General features: G+C 45.5%; 1 long non-coding RNA gene across 1 annotated transcript in view; it reads right to left on the bottom strand.

Moving 5' to 3' along the window:
* The window catches only part of LOC129385629 (uncharacterized), a 130318-nt gene that overhangs the window by 67374 nt on the left and 45026 nt on the right, over positions 1 to 17918 (bottom strand). Inside the window, exon 2 of the long non-coding RNA XR_008613097.1 lies at positions 4215 to 4332. This is a non-coding gene — a long non-coding RNA (uncharacterized lncRNA). The remainder of the gene's footprint in view (positions 1 to 4214; positions 4333 to 17918) is intronic.

The raw sequence follows: 17918 nt of genomic DNA, 5'->3' as shown, positions 1-17918 counted from the left end.
GCCGTAGATTCTAGCCGTAGATTCTAGCCGTAGATTCTAGCCGCAGATTCTAGCCGCAGATTCTAGCCGCAGATCCTAGCCGCAGATCCTAGCCGTAGATCCTAGCCGTAGATCCTAGCCGTAGATCCTAGCCGTAGATCCTGGCCGTAGATTCTAGTTGTAGATTCTAGTCGTAGATTCTAGTCGTAGATTCTAGTCGAGTGTCCTTATCGCTGTAGAGCTGTCGTTAAAGGTTTTAACGTTGCCATGCGGTAAACAAAAAATAGCGACAAGTTACGTTAACCCCACAGCGCCCAAGGTCGCGTTTTTCCAGCGATATGACTAAGATCCGATAAAAGACCTGTCCGTGGGAAAGATCCGTCTAGCATGAAAAAAATATATATATATATTTTCGTCCAACTGTTTCCACGTGATGTTATCAGTCGCGGCGGTCGCTCTGAATGTTATCTAATTGATCATGTTATTAAGCATCACCTTCATGGCCATATATAGAACATGGGATGGCGGCGCTCCTTCGCTCCCATTGGATGGTCGAAAAGTATAATAAAACGCAGTAGTGCACCCACCAATCATCTACTTTAACGTCGACCTAGCGTGCCCCGACGGCAAGAGCATTGTATCCTTCCTGTTGGAACGGTTTGGAATTGAGTGCTACATGGACGTCAATGTGCCGTCCACGCGTCACAAGGTCGTGTGTAGATATAACCTTCGGCAAGAGCGTGTCTAGCATAAAAGTACAATCGATCGCGGTGTGGCACAGCTACGGCAAAGCTATGGTCACTGTGGTAACGAATGAGACAAAATAAAGACGATAACAACCACGACGTTACGTGCATGTGTCTTTATTCAATCAATATAGCAATAACCATATAAATCAATATAGTTGTCGATATAGTCATCCGAATATCGCTTCGCTGGTTAATCTTCTTCAATAAAGCTTCGTCTGGGGCTAGGCATCGTTCAGCTTGCTACGCTATGCTGTTGTACAACGGACAAAAAAAGAAACACACACGCACGCGTGCGCAATCTTCGAACTGTCGCTATCCAACTTCCAACTCCAGCTATCTTCCAACTTCCAGCTATCGCACGTCAAATATATACACGAAGGGTGACTGTAAAATAAATATATAACACGAAGCAAAAGACAAAAAAGTAGCCAAACTAAACACATCTGATTTATCGATTTATCGAGCCTGGGCCTTGCTTTCTTTGAAGAAGCCAAGCCAATCTCCAAACAAACCAAGGCCTTGGCTCGACGCAGATCTAAAAAAGTACGTGAAATTTCGGAAGCGTATTTCATGCTCAAAAATGACTCGGGAAAACACGATAGCACACCTTCAGTGGCGCTGAGTGAATCAGCTTTTAAAGTCATAGACAAATGTTTGATCTAGCCATACTCGTCATTGTTTAATCAGGTGTGCGTAGTTTGGCGTCGTTTTCGTATTGCATATTGTGTTATATATACATTTTAGAGTCACCCGTCGTGTGTATACTTGACGTGCGATAGCGAACAATAAACAGTCGAAAGTTTGCGCACATGTGTGTCTGTGTTTTTTTGTTTTTTGTCCTTTGTACAACAGTATAGAGCAGCAGGCTGAACGATTCTTCTTCTTCACAGAGTCGAAGGGCACAAAAATGTTTTTTGCTGCACTGAGCTTCATACCTCAAAATTCCGAATATTTTCTATAAACAATTAACGCAGTCCCTCTTCAAAGCAAATTAGAACCACTTGTTCAACTTTATGTCGGGCCATACAGAGCACGTGCAAAAACACAAAGGTTGTGTACAAAAATTATTAAAATATTATTTGTACAAAAAATAACAATGAAGTGTTGTCTTAGGCAACCTAATATCGAACAACTCTTTTCTATTTCCTTTACCCAACTATAAAACACACTAAAAACGCGCTCTCGCAATTAACCAAAGACGGTACCATATATTACGCGTTAAAGTTTTCAAGTATGAATCAGAATATGATGTATAAAACTCATCGCGACAAAAATTACATGTCGAGCATTATAGGGCTAAGAGCGGGCAACAAAACGCAAGTTCCCCTGTAGCATTTTTATGCTATTTCAAGAAGCTCAGTGCCGTAGATAAATTAGGAATCCCTTCGTATACTAATTATTCTTTTTCAGTTATTTATCACACTGCTTTCTTTTCGCACGAATGTATCATCTATGGGCAGCAATGAACGTGAGCAAGACGTAATTTTCTTCGATGTGTTTTGGGTTTGTGATATTAAGCGCTCGTCTAGACTCGATATGTTGGTCCCTACGCTCGAACTGCTTGCCTAATAAAGGTGAAAGATTACACGTTCCTGCGCAAGGTGTTTTTCTTTTTTTCTTTTTGATGAAAGCAATCAGCCCTAACATGCCCTCCAAGACCGCGCGCATTACGACACGAAGCAGTCTGGTCTTGAGTGTCGTTCATTAAGCTTCTCAGCCTGCACATATAAATAAAGAAAAGAAGGAAAAGGAAATTTAAAATAATGCTACAAAAATAAAATAAAAATCGTTAAGCGCGGGGCAGCGCTTGCCAATTTTGTAAAGCCGAACATTTCAGGTTGCAACAGGCGCAAATCTATTCCGACGAGCAGCTTCGTCTAGATTAGGGCGAAATCCTCTCTGGAAATTAGCTGGCTTTTGCAGAGAATATGATTGTTTCACAAAGAGAGAGAGAGCGAGAACAGGAAGTGACTAAAATTTTTGAAGTTCGCGATGAATATTTCACGAGGGCGCCTGTGACTCAGCTCCTATGCTTGCGACGGCAAGCAAGACGGGATATCTTAAGGCCGCCAAATTACTCAGCCAGAAATACGAGAAATCACAGAGTGAATTAGGCTCTTTCTACTAGGCAGTGTATCCAGCTACAAAGAGAGTGCTGCGGGACTGCGTATTTATTTGAGCAACTGAACTAAAATAATACCACGAATATTCATTGTAGGCTGTCGCCTTCACAAGTACGCCTACAAGTTTCACGGGAGGAGGATTGAAGAAAAAGCACACAAGTGGTCGTCAAGCTCCTTGGCCCGGAGAAATATCGTCAAAATTCGCGATGTTAAATAATGTAGCGTTTTATAGCAAAGCTGTTTATAGGGAATCTTTGAAAAACACGGTAAAATGTTACCTAAAAATGCAATGATATTCGCGCGAAGCCCGTCGATGAGAGGCAATGCGGTTAGTAGGTGTCACATTGCAGCGAAATGCATGGTATCAGTTAACACGCAGAATTGTCCGTCCGTCTGTCCGTCAGTCCGTCCATCCGTCCGTCCGTCCGTTTGTCCGCCCGTCCGTGCGTCCGTATATTTTATGTTATTTTGGTTGTTTAAGACTAAGCGAGCAGCTTGGTTTGGTTACCTTTACAACGTGAATGGAAACGAATCACTAAAGCGAGCTTGGCCGCACAATGAATAACATTATGGCAAAGCCAGCTTTGCAGGAACCTACGCCATCGTTTTAACTAAGTCACTGAAGTAGAGACAGATTGGTGTCCATCCCGTTCTGTCCGCCCTGTCCATGCTGTCCATCCACCAGTCATTATGTCCGCGGCTTTGCGGAGGAGGACTTGGGTAGGTGTGAACACCGGTTCTTGGAAATAGAAAATTTGCGCGACAAGAAATGCCTCGGTGCAAGTGAAATACGAAGGCGCTTGTACACACACACTGAACAAGCACTAGAGCGAACACAAACACAGAAAAAACATTGCGAATGTAAAACACGTGCACGTACATAGATAGATTAACATAAAACGCGGGCAAGAAATATGTGTCCCGCGGCCGCATCCCAGCACTGTTGCGTGTGCGAGTACTTTTGATGACCACACTTGTACTACAGACTCGGTCCCATTCAGATCTATCCCTAAAATCGCATGCACTACAAAAAATAAGTGCATAAAATAAAGTGTGAAAATCTAGAACAGTATGGGACACATGCGGGTTATGTACCCGAAACGTGGACGTGATCGTGGGCAAAACATCTCCTTCTGATGTAACACGTAAAAAAATATGTAAAGAGCCCCAAGCACAAAAGAGTTTCAAAAACATTGCAGTCTGGTGGGCTCGTTTAGTAATGTCCTCTGCTCTTGGAGAAGCGATTCTCTGCAGAGCAAGCGTAAAAGGCACTGCCTGTGGCTTGTCCTAATTCGCTAGCCCACGACAGGCGCTTTGCGTGTTTAAGCCCACGGGCGTGCCCGTGTCAAGCCCTCACGCTTACCTCCACCTCGATCGTGCTAGGCCAGGTCCCCTGGGAAGTGTGGCGTCTCCCTCCTCGTAACCGATAACGCCAGTGATTCACCGGTGGAAGCCCCTGGACTCCACCCAGCCGTAATAGCCTAAGAAAGAAGGGTGAGGAGGAGAGAATACGGTAATTTGGGAACTCCTCCCTCAGATGAATGTCGTTTCTGCTATAGAGCGCTATGCGATAAGTTTTTATTCCCGTCAGTAAGGCAGGTGCTGTGTCTGAAACCGGCACTGTGCGCAAAATCCATGTGTTAAAACGGTTTGAGAAAAGTTCACAGCTCCCACTTCGCAGAACGACAGGTCACGTCCTCCCACGCGCGACACTGCAGTGAATAAAACGAAATACTCACTCAAAATGTGCACACATCTCGTGTGACAAGCAGCCACTTTTTTTTGTGGCTTTTCTACTTCTATAAATGGCCTCTTTTCCATCTTTTATGTTCTATCAGCCTAGTCAAGCATCACTAAAATCGTGGTTGTTGCAGCGAGCTGCAACTTGAGCGCCCTGTGTGCTAAGACAATAGACAAGACAAGGCAAGACAAGGCAAGAAAGACAATAGACAAGACAAGGCAAGACAAGGCAAGAAAGACAATAGACAAGACAGCAAGACAGACAATACAAGAAAGACAAGACAAGACAATACAAGAAAGACAAGACAGACAAGACAATACAAGAAAGACAAGACAAGACAAGACAAGACAAGACAAGACAAGACAAACAGACACAGACAGACAGACAGACAGACAGACAGACAGACAGACAGACAGACAGACAGACAGACAGACAGACAGACAGACAGACAGACAGACAGACAGACAGACAGACAGACAGACAGACAGACAGACAGACAGACAGACAGACCTCCGTTGATGCTCATTTTAACAGGCAGATTGAGCCACCTACACCAACTGGATTCATCGCCACGTGTACAGCTATTGCTTCACGGCCCAAAGCCGTTTGGCTGGCGAACACGACTTGAGGTCGGCGCCTTCATCCAGTCTCGAGAAATCCTGCGACACGAGAAATTGCGAAATACGTACCTCTCTAATACTGCGGCGCTCGATGAACAGCTCCCAGGGCAGGTCTAGTTTAATCTTCTGTCCCTTCAATGGACCGGCCCTTATAACCTCGGTATTGCTCTCCATGGTGATATACACAGAAGACGTTGTTATCCGATGCAGACAGTGTTGAAATCTCTGGGCTGCTATGTTAAGACGTCGTTCGATATGAACCTCCAACTGCGTGCACGAGATACCAGAGCATTCACCTCTTTCCGGCGCGTCACTTCGTGGTTAGGCAGTGCGGAAGATTAGTAAATTTGTTCCTCTTTGATGACTGATGTGAATTTGATGAACAGGCTGGTGCCCCTTTTGTGGTAACTGGGTACTTGTAGAACGGCAGACAAAACGAAAATGAAAGCCAGTCAAAGCAGTGACAAAAACTGAAGATTCTCAACGAATGCACTCGAAATTACGCGCACAGGTAATAAAATCTCCACAATAGAGTGTATGAACACCCAGACACACATATTGCAGTATTGAAGGGAAAACTCGGAAAACAAATTGAGAAATGCGTACCGAAGTTCACCGTTCACAGACAAGACGGCCAACCTAACTTACACATAACTACATAAAACATAACTATATATCGTTACGCCCACGAAAGGCATTTATTCACAAGCCAGGTAGAGTTAGACGCGACGGCCTTGATCAGCTGCGCGCCTATCGAGAGTCAGCTAGCCAGCCGCCCGTCATCTCCCTCTTTTTCCTGTCTTGGATGCCCCACATACTGTTGAGGCGTAAGCCCACTACGCAAGTAAGTGTCACATTTCCTTCCACGCAAACGAAGCCCGCCGGACAAGTCAAATAGGCTGTCAAGAGATGAAGGGCTTTAAACGGGCGACATGCGAGAGCTCAGTGTTTGCTGCCCGTCGGCCATCTGACGTGGGGGGTGCTATGCGGTAGGTTAATTCGCTTATACGATCAGCAATAGCATAGGGTCCAACATAGTTGGACAGCCGTTTTTCACACAATCCACGTTTTCTTGTAGGTTTCCAGAGCCACACTAAATCACCAGGGTCATATATCACGTGTCTGCGTCGGCGCTCGTAGCGTGCCTTCGAGCGGTCTTGTGAAAGAAGAGTGCGCAAAGAAGCAAGTCGTCGGGCCTCTTCACCAAGAGAAACTGTTTCGGATATACAAAAAATATCGTGGGCGTAAAACGGGAAGATAGTGTCTAGTGTATAACGAGGCGGACGAGCATAAAGGAGAAAGAAGGGACTGTATCCCGTAACTTCGTGCTGAGAGGTGTTAAATGCGTACGTAATGAAAGGTAGCATGCTGTCCCAGTTTTATGATCTGACGTGACATACTTGGACGCGTCACTAGAATTTAACATTCTCTGTCAAACGCAACAAACTTCATTGATATCGGCCCGGTGCTTATCTCAGAAAAACGTTTCTGCGCTTTACATGTGTTTGATTTGGCGGCATCGTAGTTGAGTCCGAGCTAAAGTGTGCTCTTAATTCCGTATAATAAAAGCTGTCTTTGGCTCATTCGCACGTTGTAGTGGTGGTCGGAGGTGCGCTAGTTAGCACCACTGATATACCAAGGCGCCGATGCGCAGCCCAGTGGCCGGGTCGTTTGCCGCACGAACGTCAACTATTGCAACTCTCAGACACACGCGCTGTCGCACAAGTTTACTTGCTTTGTGGGAGCGTTTGGAAGGGACATCCCTCCTCCTCTCCCGCTGCCCTCTTCCCCTGTGGCGGCTGCGGGAGAGGAGCATTGTAGTCGCCGTACTCGTTGGCGCTCGCGTCGCTAGGGGCAACACATACATGACGAATGGGCTTCTACGGGCCACCACCAAAACATGTACCGCAACAAATGCGCTTTATAACGGCTCCGTTCTCAACAGAATTACGTAATTGAACAACAAATGTTACCAAAATATGCTCACCGTAACAAATATACGCCTTCATGCGCGTCATTCCTTTAGTAAATATATGCTCCTGCACGATTTCTTCAAGAAAAACCGCGCGAGATAAGTTGAAAGAAGGAAAACAAGACAGAAACGTCACACACGCAATTTCACGTTTCAAAAGATGTTCGCGGAACAACACATTCTAACTTTATCTTTTTTTGATGGTCCATACGAGATTTCAATTGTCTCGAACGGCTTATTACACAACTCTGTACAATACATGGATTACTAGAGCACTTACAAAAGCCAGTGTTACTTGCTCAATTTATGCGTCCTCAAGAACTTCCAAGTGCATCATGTTCATGTTTCCCATGTCTTTGTGAACGTGTTGTTGTTTTGTTTATTGTTCTTTTTTCGAGGGGGGGGGGAGGAAGAGGGCAAAGTTCATTATTGTACTCCAATATTTACTTTATTTATCTAGCACAGAATGCTTACGTTTATTTTATGAGAATTCCAGTGCTTACCCTAGCACTAAATTAATTGTGCAAATCTTGTCTCTATCTTTCTTTTTTTTTAGCAATAATATATTTGGCACTTTTAGCCAAGTGTATTCTTGCTTTTGTCAATTAATACATCTATTAGTACTTGTTGGTAACTCCCCCCAGTTTGGAAGTACGTTGTGGTCACACCCTGCAGTGGGCGTAACCGGGCTGATGGTGATGATGATGTCGTCATTTAACCTCTTTCGCTGACCCATGACCCGAATCGTTTGCTTGCTTGAGCGGCCAGTTTTGTGCTGAGCGTTGTCCTACCAAGCTGGCCACATGTGCCCATTCTCGGATAACCCACCAGAACGCATGTGCCAAGGGGACACAAGGGGCATGTAGCTTTAGATACGTTAAAGCGATAGCGTCCGACTCGCGTCTAGCGCGAGCGCTTGATGGATACCCATTGTAAAGTTTCAATGGCGATCCATCCTACCGACACCGATAGATGGCGCACCCTTACTGAGGGAAGCTCGAAAAGGGGGCCCGGTTGTAGCACGTGCCTCATACTTCAGACCACCCCACGTGTTTTTTTTTTTTTTTCGGTGAGCCCTCTTACCGTCGCCGTGCCTCGCCCAAAGAAGCTGGAACTTGAAAAACTCACGCACCGCTGCACCGAAGCCGCTTGCCGCCGACAGGTGGCGGAGCCGGCGGAGGCCGGCGCCGTTCGCTTGGAGCAAATGCGTGCGAATAACCGCGAAATCCGCACCGCCGAAACGGACAATGAAAGATTGCCATAAGCAGCATAACATAAAAAAAAACATATCATCGCCGATTCCCGCCCGCAGTAAGAAACATTGCTAATCGCATTAACGTCGCCAATCATCTCCGATGGTTGAGAGTACAAAGAAATAAAAAAGAGACTATAGATCTCTAGAAGCGTTCGGCTATTCATTTACATTCAGAATCATCGTTTGCGGTTTCTGTACTTCTTTTATTTATTCTTTTTATACAGCGAAGCTAATATGAAATGTGTACTTTAAAATGTACAGCGTTTGTGTGTGCTTCCCCTCTTATTCATCCTTGGCCCGTTAATAAGCTGCAGTCTCTCGCTCTCACAGAAACCACCCCCCGACAAAGTGGGGCGCGAAAAGCTTTTAGGCTGTAACGCGCTTAGGCAAGCCATTCCTCTTCGCCTCCCATCCCAAGAAGGCTTTAAAACTAAATCTCATCACTCCTCTAGACCTATGCTTCGTACTGGAGCTCGAAGAAAAGAAATACCGTTGACCCAATCAGATAGCCTCGGTGCCCGCATCGGGCTATGCGTTTTGCACGTGTTTCGCTCGATGTTTTGGGCTTGGCTTCACGGAGGCGCTTGTTTACGTCCCTGTTATACGAACCTCCGCGTCTCCTGTCGCACTGATTTTCTGCGGGAGCTTTAGGGGACATCAAACGATGGAAGGGATGGAGGACTAAAAAAGTTGCACGTTCGGTTTGTTGGTATATATATATATATATATATATATATATATAGAGAGAGAGAGAGAGAGAGAGAGAGAGAGGATATATCGCATGTGGGTGAGGAGGCTGAGTGCCTGTCAAGATGCAAATAACGTCGACCCCCGGCGAAGGACCCGAGTAACTCGATTTTTGTTGCATCCAATCGAGACGGGCGGCGTTGACCCACTTTAGCATTCTTCGTGTCCCAAAGGGTCAAGCTCGCTGCCGCCGGTTGGCCCGCATTTATCAAGTCGAAAGAGCTTTGTGTCGGTTTTGTGTCGACGACATCGTCGTCGTCGGCTAAAGTACTGCATGCAGCGGACTCCGAAATACATGAACCGAGCGCGCTACTCCCGGATTGTGCGTGGCACGGAAAACTGTGCCGAAATTCGGACGAACAAGAGACGCTTATAGTAAGGGTGAAAAACAAAATGAAATGAAAAAGCGAGAATGAGATGGAGTCGAGGCCGTTAGAGTCATAGATAATTTTACAATATAGACAGAGGTTTCAATCAATACAGAAAATGCAGAGTTGGGATAAAACCAGTTCTATGTCGCTATAGATGAGGCAAAACTTGACCGAGAGAGAGTTCAATATCTGGAGAGATTAGCGCAGCGACAGACCGGACATGCTACTCTAGGTGAAATGACAAGGAATGAAAGAAGTCGAGTGAGGTTAAATCGACAAACGAAACACACAGATACAAACACGAAAACACTAAAATATACAGTAACACAAGGCCACTAACCCAAAAGTTATGTTAACAGCATGCGATAGTAAATCCTAGATATGTCAAACAGGCTTGGTGACTGTCTTTTTGCCTGGTCTCGAAGGGGACCTCATTAGAAGTCCATAAGAGATCATTATGAGTCATCGACGTGTTGTCAAGCTTCGAAGCTGAGTGTCGCGGAGGGGTTGGCCCGCGCGTCCAGCTCCGAATTGCGCATTGCCGCAGCGGGCGACGAAACTTCGACTCCTTTTTTTTTTTTTTTTTTGTCTTGCGAGGATTTACGTGTCAAAACCACTTTCTGATCATGAGGCACGCCGTAGTGGGAGACTCCGGAAACTTAGACCCCCTGGAGCTCTTTAACGTGCACCTAAATCTAAGTACACGGGTGTTTTCGCATTTTGCCCCCGTCGAGATGTGGCCGCCGTGGCCGGGATTCGATCCCGCGAACTCGTGCTTGGCAGCCCAACACCATAGCCGCTAAGCAGCCACGGCGGGTGCAACTTCGATCCCTAGTGATGGGCTAATTGTTTTCTTTGCCCTGTGGCCGAGAGCAAGGATGAGGGAATAACCTTACAAGTGACGTTGTTCCGCTCTTTATCGAGCCGTGAAAAAGTAAAAAATCCGACAAACATCGAGCCTGTTCTCAGAACCATCTACAGTGTGCTGTCTAGCAAGCACTATATGCACAAAACGGAAACTTCGATCGTCATATTTGATGTTGCAGTGATTTTGCCCATGCAAAATAAAAAAAAAAATCTTGCCTTTTGATTTTCTTCACAACAAACGGCAGTTGTAAGGCCTGCCTCCCAAAGCCATCATCCACCCCGTCCCATCATCGGCATCCTACAGTCGAGAGCTTTCTTTTTTATTTATTTTTTACTTTTTCACGGGTTGTCTGAAACAAGACGCCGGCAAGGTTGGGAGCATCTGCCTTAAGAAGGAGAACAGGTCTCGCGAATCGCGTGCTCAGGAAGTTACATCCAAAATACATCTAAATACAACCATAACCGAACAAGTCGTCGGCGCTCCCATAGAAAATTTTAAAGTACCAAAATTTATGCAGATTGAACGCACATGTCGGAAACCATGTAAGCAAAATGCTTGTCGTTAGTCGGGTAATTAGACGCTACGGAACTCTTCAACCTTTGTAATACATGTTGCAGCGTTGCTTACTGCCTGCTCCGCCAAATCGGCAGTAAGCGGAAAATCAAAGCACGTGACCGTTCATCGCACTGTCTTCATGATCGACCCACTATACTTCGCAAAAAAAAAAAAAGACGAAGAGCATACGCATCAAATCTCGGGATAGAAGGCCCAGAAAGTTTCGCTTTAACCCTTACAGCGTCTAGGCTTATATTCGGTTATGCAGCAGAGGAAAAGGACACGTATAAAGGCAAATCCACCATGAGCATGGTCCTCACATTCCTATCTCTGTATCTCCTAGTTACTTTTGTTCTGACGCGTAGGTTTTCGCGATAGTGCCACAGTGTCAAGGTTAAAAAAAGAAAAAGAAAGAAGAGAAATAATTTGAGGAGAGCCAAGGACAACCATTACCAGGCTACGTAGAAAATTTCGGTTATGCGGTGGAAGTTGTTACATCCCTTCTAGGGGGTGTTCTACGTCAAGAATTCCTCAAACTGGTTCCTTAATAGCCGACACGAAAATATTTCAGTGCCGCGAATCCATGATTTCAGGAGGAGAGCTTCACTGCTAACAAAGACATTCTTTCCACTTGTGCCGCCTAGCCTCTGCGAGCGAAATTCCTTCCCTGCGTTGTTCCATACCGGAAGGCAGTGGCCGCCGAGGGGCAGCAGCTTATCGTTAGGCTATGATCCCGTTCGACTCCACCGATAAGCGGCCGCTTATCCGTAGGCTGTGATCCCGTTTGCTTCCAGCGATAAGCAGCCCCTTATCGGTAGGCTATGATCCTGTTCGTGTTCACCGATAAGCGGCCACTTATCGGTAGGCTGTGATCCCGTTCGCCTCCACCGATAGATGGCCGCTTATCGATAGGCTGTGATCCCGTTCGCCTACACCGATAAGCGGCCGCTTATCGATAGGCTGCTATCCCATTCGCCTCCATCAATAAGCAGTCGCTTATCGATAGGCTGTGATCCCGTTCGCCTACACCGATAAGCGGCCGCTTATCGGTAGGCTGCTATCCCATTCGCCTCCATCAATAAGCAGTCGCTTATCGGTAGGCTGTGATCCCTGTTCGCCTCCACCGCGAACGAGAAATAACAACAACAACAACAGCAACAACAAAATAAACAAAAAAATTAAAATAAGAAGGCCGTGATACGGCACTCTAACTAGTCTCAGTTTATCAGTGTAACTGACAGTATATGAGTCAATATGGCCAGACAAAACAAAAAACCTGAGCTCTCAGCAGACATTTCAACTCGAAATTTAAGTTCGTAAACGCGTCTTCTGTTTGCGTTTCCGCACGGTTGTGTGGCCCTGCCGTGGTTGATAAATCTGTATATCGAATTTCAAGCAGAAGGGCACGTGGCGTGTTCATTTGTCGATAACCAGAACAAAGACTTAGCTTTGGAAAGTTGCGCGCGAACGACCAAAAAAAGAAGATCCTTTCTGATTCGACATTTTGCCCATTTTAAATGCGCACCATCTTTCGAAGTGTTCGGATAGTGGAAGCGTATAGCACGAAGAACAGCAGAAGTGGCGATTGAATTGCGACAATTCTTCTATTTTCATTCACCCGTCTACATAGTAGTTGCAGCTTCTCCACAGTAATTTTAGAGCCGCACAAGTTCCTTTGAGTTCATTTTTTGAAGCATAGTCAGCATGGAAGTCCATAAATCAGTTCGATCAATATTGCGTACCGCTAAATCTTTTCTTACCTAAACAATGTATAAGTACACGTTGAATGAAATTGCAGGCTATACAACACACTAAAGAAAAAAACAATAAACACATTGATAAATAGATCAGATTGGCGCAGTGCTTGCTGTAAAATTATTACAATACTAAGACACATTGCAAGGTTTCGATAAGTTTCCAGCGTACTCAATCACTGCGCCATGTAATGCATCTTTCTATATATTTTTTTAACCACCAGAGTGCTTACCACAGTTTCGTGAATCTGGACTGCTGAACTTCTCCATAGCGCTAAAACCAAAGTTTGCACTTCGCCTTTTTTTCCCTATCTCCCTCAGCGGGCTCCCGCAGAACACCTGCTTTCCAAGTCAAAGAAACTAATCCTCTTAACCTTTCAGAGATGTCGCGGAGACCGTAAGGCTTAGAGCAGCGGTTTAGAATAGAGTTTTCAAACAAGATTATGCATGCACAAAGTCCTGTGTTAGTGCTGCGTGCGTGTGTGTGTTCTGTTTTTATCAGACAGGTGACCAAAAAATACGTAAATTAGGCCGCATACGCAAAGTTTGGGATTAAAGTGCCAAGCTATTCGAAGGCAACAGCCCATGGAAATCCCCTCGTCTGTTTCGAACGCGCGTGTGCTTTTCCTACACAGCGTTCTTACTGCGGTGCGATTAATGCGCTTATTTTAACAAACATATCAAATATTCAATAGGTGTGAAAAGAGAGTCACTGCGACGGCCCTAATCAAACTCGTTTTATGGAATAGGAACTGCTTGTGAGCTGGTACACAATATTCCAAATTCTACACGTGTGAACATTATTGTCCACTGGGTGCAGGCACATGGTCACTACCACGGCAATGACCTTGTGGACGTCATTGCTCGCGCTTTCTCGGCACCCGTAATTCCTCCTCTTTCCCTTCCCCCTGACCCCGCTCTGTTTTCGTTGCCCGAAAATCCATCCTCCGTCCTGGCAGGCTGTGCCCTCATCCCGCCACGTCTCTGCTTCCTTCCCCACAATATTTTTTTCTGGCGGAGGAAGTCTTTCTCCGGAGTCTTCGGGCCGGGGCGGACCTTACACCAGCCATCACTTGTGCTTTGGGTCAAGCATGCGAAGGCATTGTTCAGTGTCCGATATGCTTCGCTCCTTGAGTCTGTAGCGGATGCCCGCTATCTACTTTGGACGGGCCCTGGGACAAAGACAATTCGCGAAAGTGTCTTTAAAGATGTGAAAGAGGTTGAACAGTGATCAAGAAGAAGACTATGGAAGGTGGATTATGGACAACACATTTTATGTCATTGTTGCAGTGTCTCTATGAAACAGGCCTGCGGGCTTATACTTAGCTCCATTATGACGTTATGCCACGCGGCAACCCAAGCGAAAAAATAATGATATTTCTGCATGGTGCTTCTGCTTTAACAGATTATTGCATAGGTTGCAAAAATATTACAGATTCATATTTCGAATTCCTAGCTATGCGCGCTGGCTACCCGGGTATTCAGGTTTCTCGCGAATGAAATTGTGTCCCGCAGCATTTCTGGTCATCTATTCCTTATGAGCAAAGCTAAAGTCTTAATTCCAAAATGTGAACGTCTCGGCAGCTTGCATTCCATTGTCCGCGTTCTTCACCGCTTTCGCGATCTTTTTGTGCTTGATCGGAGCTCTGTTGCCTTCCCGATAGCTCGTTGAGCAGTTATTGGAAATAATGACAGTGATGTGGGCGATGTCTGGCGGCACCGACGACAACGACGCACCAATTACTGCGGCAATGTCTTCGAATTCCCTTGTCAAAAGCAATCACTGTCCGATGCAGTGGGATGATTGGATGATCGTCCACGTTCCGTGGAGACGATATAGGATCACCGTCCACGCAGTACCGATTGTCGGCCCGCAAGGCAACGAAGTCACTTGTGTACGTTTTCAGAAGAACATCAACATCATCAGCTTGACTACGCCCACTGCAGGGCAAAGGCCTCTCCGATACTTCAGAAGAACAAGCTAGTACAAATGCCTGATTGCATGGCGTACTCATTGCCGCGTACACGCATCCGCTGCGTCTTCACCTCCCCTCTTTCGTGTATTTGCTAAAGCTAACCCTTCCCGTCCTAGGGGTAAGCCAACGAAACGCTCTTCTTTCATTCTATCCCTTAAGCGCAGTGGCAAATAATGGAGTACAAGTCCAGGCTGTGAACGCTAGACAACTCTAGTATTCTGTCTATCCTGACGGCAGCGGCAGGCTTTGAACGCAACAGCTAGCCTTTAAGTTTTTCTATTCCACCATCCGCCCTTTCCATCAGCGTAGTTGCATCGGCGTAGGGTGGCGCCCCCTAGACGTGTTTAAGTTCAACATACATGCGTTCCTTCTTTCTTTCAATCAATCTTTCTTCCTTTCTTTCTGTCTCTGTCATCTCAAGGGCATGCGATGAACCCGAGGAAAGTTGAACATGTATAAATGCATGAAAAAACCGTGAGCATCGGTTGCAGTAGTTTGCCGCTCGAACACATCAAGCACTGAGAACTAAAACACAGCTAACTCTATGAACACCTCCTCCCGCAACCTTTTCACGGATCCTTCTGTGTGCTCAATACTGTCAAGGAGGAGAGAGGGAGGGGGTAGAGAGGGAGAGTGCATTTACTCGCCCGTTGAAGAGGCGAATGTCACGTGTATGTTCTGGTAATTTAGTCGACGAGCTTCGACAAAATTAGAGCAGTCTTTTATCATTGTTTTACGCATGTGTGCTATAGGCGTACGCGAATAGTGATTTTGTGAGACTGCATGAAATAGTGCCAACAGTTCCCGAATAATGAATAGCCGTTATTACAAGTAAGACAAAACGATGTTTACATCCCAGTATTTCGAAAGTTAGCGACTTTCTGTCATTAGATAGCACGTTATGAAGTGTTTTTTTTTAAAGCACAAACGGAACATTAGGAGCAAACGAGTACTTCCTTCGCATGCACAGGCCTCTTCAGAGTGCGAGCGATTGTTGTAAGCCTATAAAATATGGCTACTTAAGTGGCGTAGCCTGCTCCACAACGCAAGTTCTCATGTTTAATGTTCATAACACGCCCACGGGGATGAATATTTACCGCACTGTTGCTCCAAATGTACGTTTATTTGGGTGCAGTTGATGTTTAGAAATATTGGAGAATTATTCGAAAAATACTCGTATTCATGAATGGTGACTATTCGTTTCGAAGACGGAACCGAATAGGACACTATTCGATTTCGTAATTGGAAAGTTTCGAATATTCGCACACACCTATATTATATATGTGCTCGCACAAATGCAGTCGCGCTCACATCCATGGACGCTGACACGAGCGCCTGTTTGCGTTCACACTCAAATTGGCTAGCGCTCAGAGCGACTCGCGCTGGTACTCAAGACTTGGAAATGAGTTTTTATGCGTGCGGACGAGTGTTTTTGCCCATGATTTTGAAGCTCAACGCACAACGAACGTGCGATCGCACGTGACCCTGTGCCTGTTCCTATCTGTCGTGTGGTATAAAGCTTATAAACATTAGGCTGCTGAGAACGAGGTCGCGGGATCGAATCCCGGCCACAGCGGCCGCATTTTGATGGGGGCGAAATGCGAAAACACCCGTGTACTTAGATTTAGGTGCACGTTAAAGAACCCCAGGCGGTCGAAATTTCCGGAATCCTCCACTACGGCGTGCCTCATAATCAGAAAGTGGTTTTGGCAGGTAAACCTCCCCCCCCCCCCCCAGCTTATAAACAGCGATAAGGTGCCTCAGAAAGGCTGGCCAACGACCTACCTTCGTCAAACGCGGCCTTGTCATCCTCGGCATGTTAGTTTTAGAGGGTTAGTAGAGTGACGTCACGCGCGGTCGTTGTCGGTGGCAGCTGGCTGTAAAGGGAGGGACTTCCAAGACAATGAGCGCTGTCGCCTGACGTCTGTAAACGCGGTTCCTAAGACAAAGGGACAAGAGCGGGAGAGTGGAAAGGCCGGAAGAAAAGAATTTTTTTCCCCGCCTTCCCCATCTGCCGCTCTTGTACTCTAAAGTACTCTTCTACTAAAGTACTCGGGTGTCACAGCTAAAAAGCAAGGTCATAGTCAACAGCATAATCACTCGTCTAATCAAGTGGATATCTACATGAGTAACTCGAGTGGATTAGTAAATTCTCTTAATAATTTGGCAAATATAGCAAGCAATGAAAAACAAAATCCACATGTTACGAGCGAAATAGTGAAATATTACAATCGGCAGTTCTTGGCAAGTCGATGTCGAAACGGTGCATGATTCAAGAAAATGGGGCAGTCTGCTAGGCTTCGTAACTCGGTGCCGCTTAGAAACAAAGGAAATTACAAAGAAGAAGGAAGGAGAGCACCGGTCGACGGATTCAACTGTTTAACTTTGATGTCGATATATATATATATATATATATATGTATATATATATATATATATATATATATATATATATATATATATATATGTAGTACGCGCATCCCTTAAATTTCATCGAGATGGCAGCAAAGAAATGTGAAGCATAAAAACAGAAGATATAATACAGCTAGCAGCAAGGAGAACCATTTATTATGCCCATCTGCTGCAGCCCGTCTTTGCAATATACAGGACTACGACTTGGTCTCGGAAATAAAGTAAGCACAGCACCAAATTTTCGGTTAAAAAAACGCTTTTCAATATCAGCAAATAATTGTGCTCTCGACCAGGTGCCTGTGCAGAGGCTATAATGAAACTCGCTCGAGGGATAAAAAAAGAGCGGAAGTGATGGGCTGACAGTGACCATTAAACTGGCGTAATTCTAAGCGCCCGTAGCGAACATTTCATTTGCGAAGCCCTGCCAAAATTTTCGAGAGTAGAAAATCTTCCTCTATTTGCCATCCCCTCGAAGGTTTCGGGAAAACGAAACTCTGAAAGTAAATAAAAAAAGAAATAGAAACCGAAAAAGAAGTCGAGAGAGAAGAGAAAAGATGGGAAAAAATTTTCTAGTGAGCTGACGTAGCGAAGACAGGGCAATATGTTCGTGTGAGAGGGAGCATAGAGCAGACGGGAGCCTTTGGACTCACCACAACCTCGTTCGTTCCTCTGTTTAGCCTTCAACTGACAGGATCAAATTTCAGGATCAGAACTCGTAGCCTCAAGCTTGCGGAAGGAAAGTTAGGCAAATGATGATTCAGGAATCTGTGCCCACGTACTTTTTATCTTCTTCTGTC

This window comes from Dermacentor andersoni, chromosome 7 (genome assembly GCF_023375885.2).
Source record: "Dermacentor andersoni chromosome 7, qqDerAnde1_hic_scaffold, whole genome shotgun sequence".
NCBI classification, from domain to species: Eukaryota; Metazoa; Arthropoda; class Arachnida; order Ixodida; family Ixodidae; genus Dermacentor; species Dermacentor andersoni.
The sequence above is the reverse complement of the archived record's forward strand: the minus strand, read 5'-3'. Positions and strand labels throughout refer to the sequence as shown.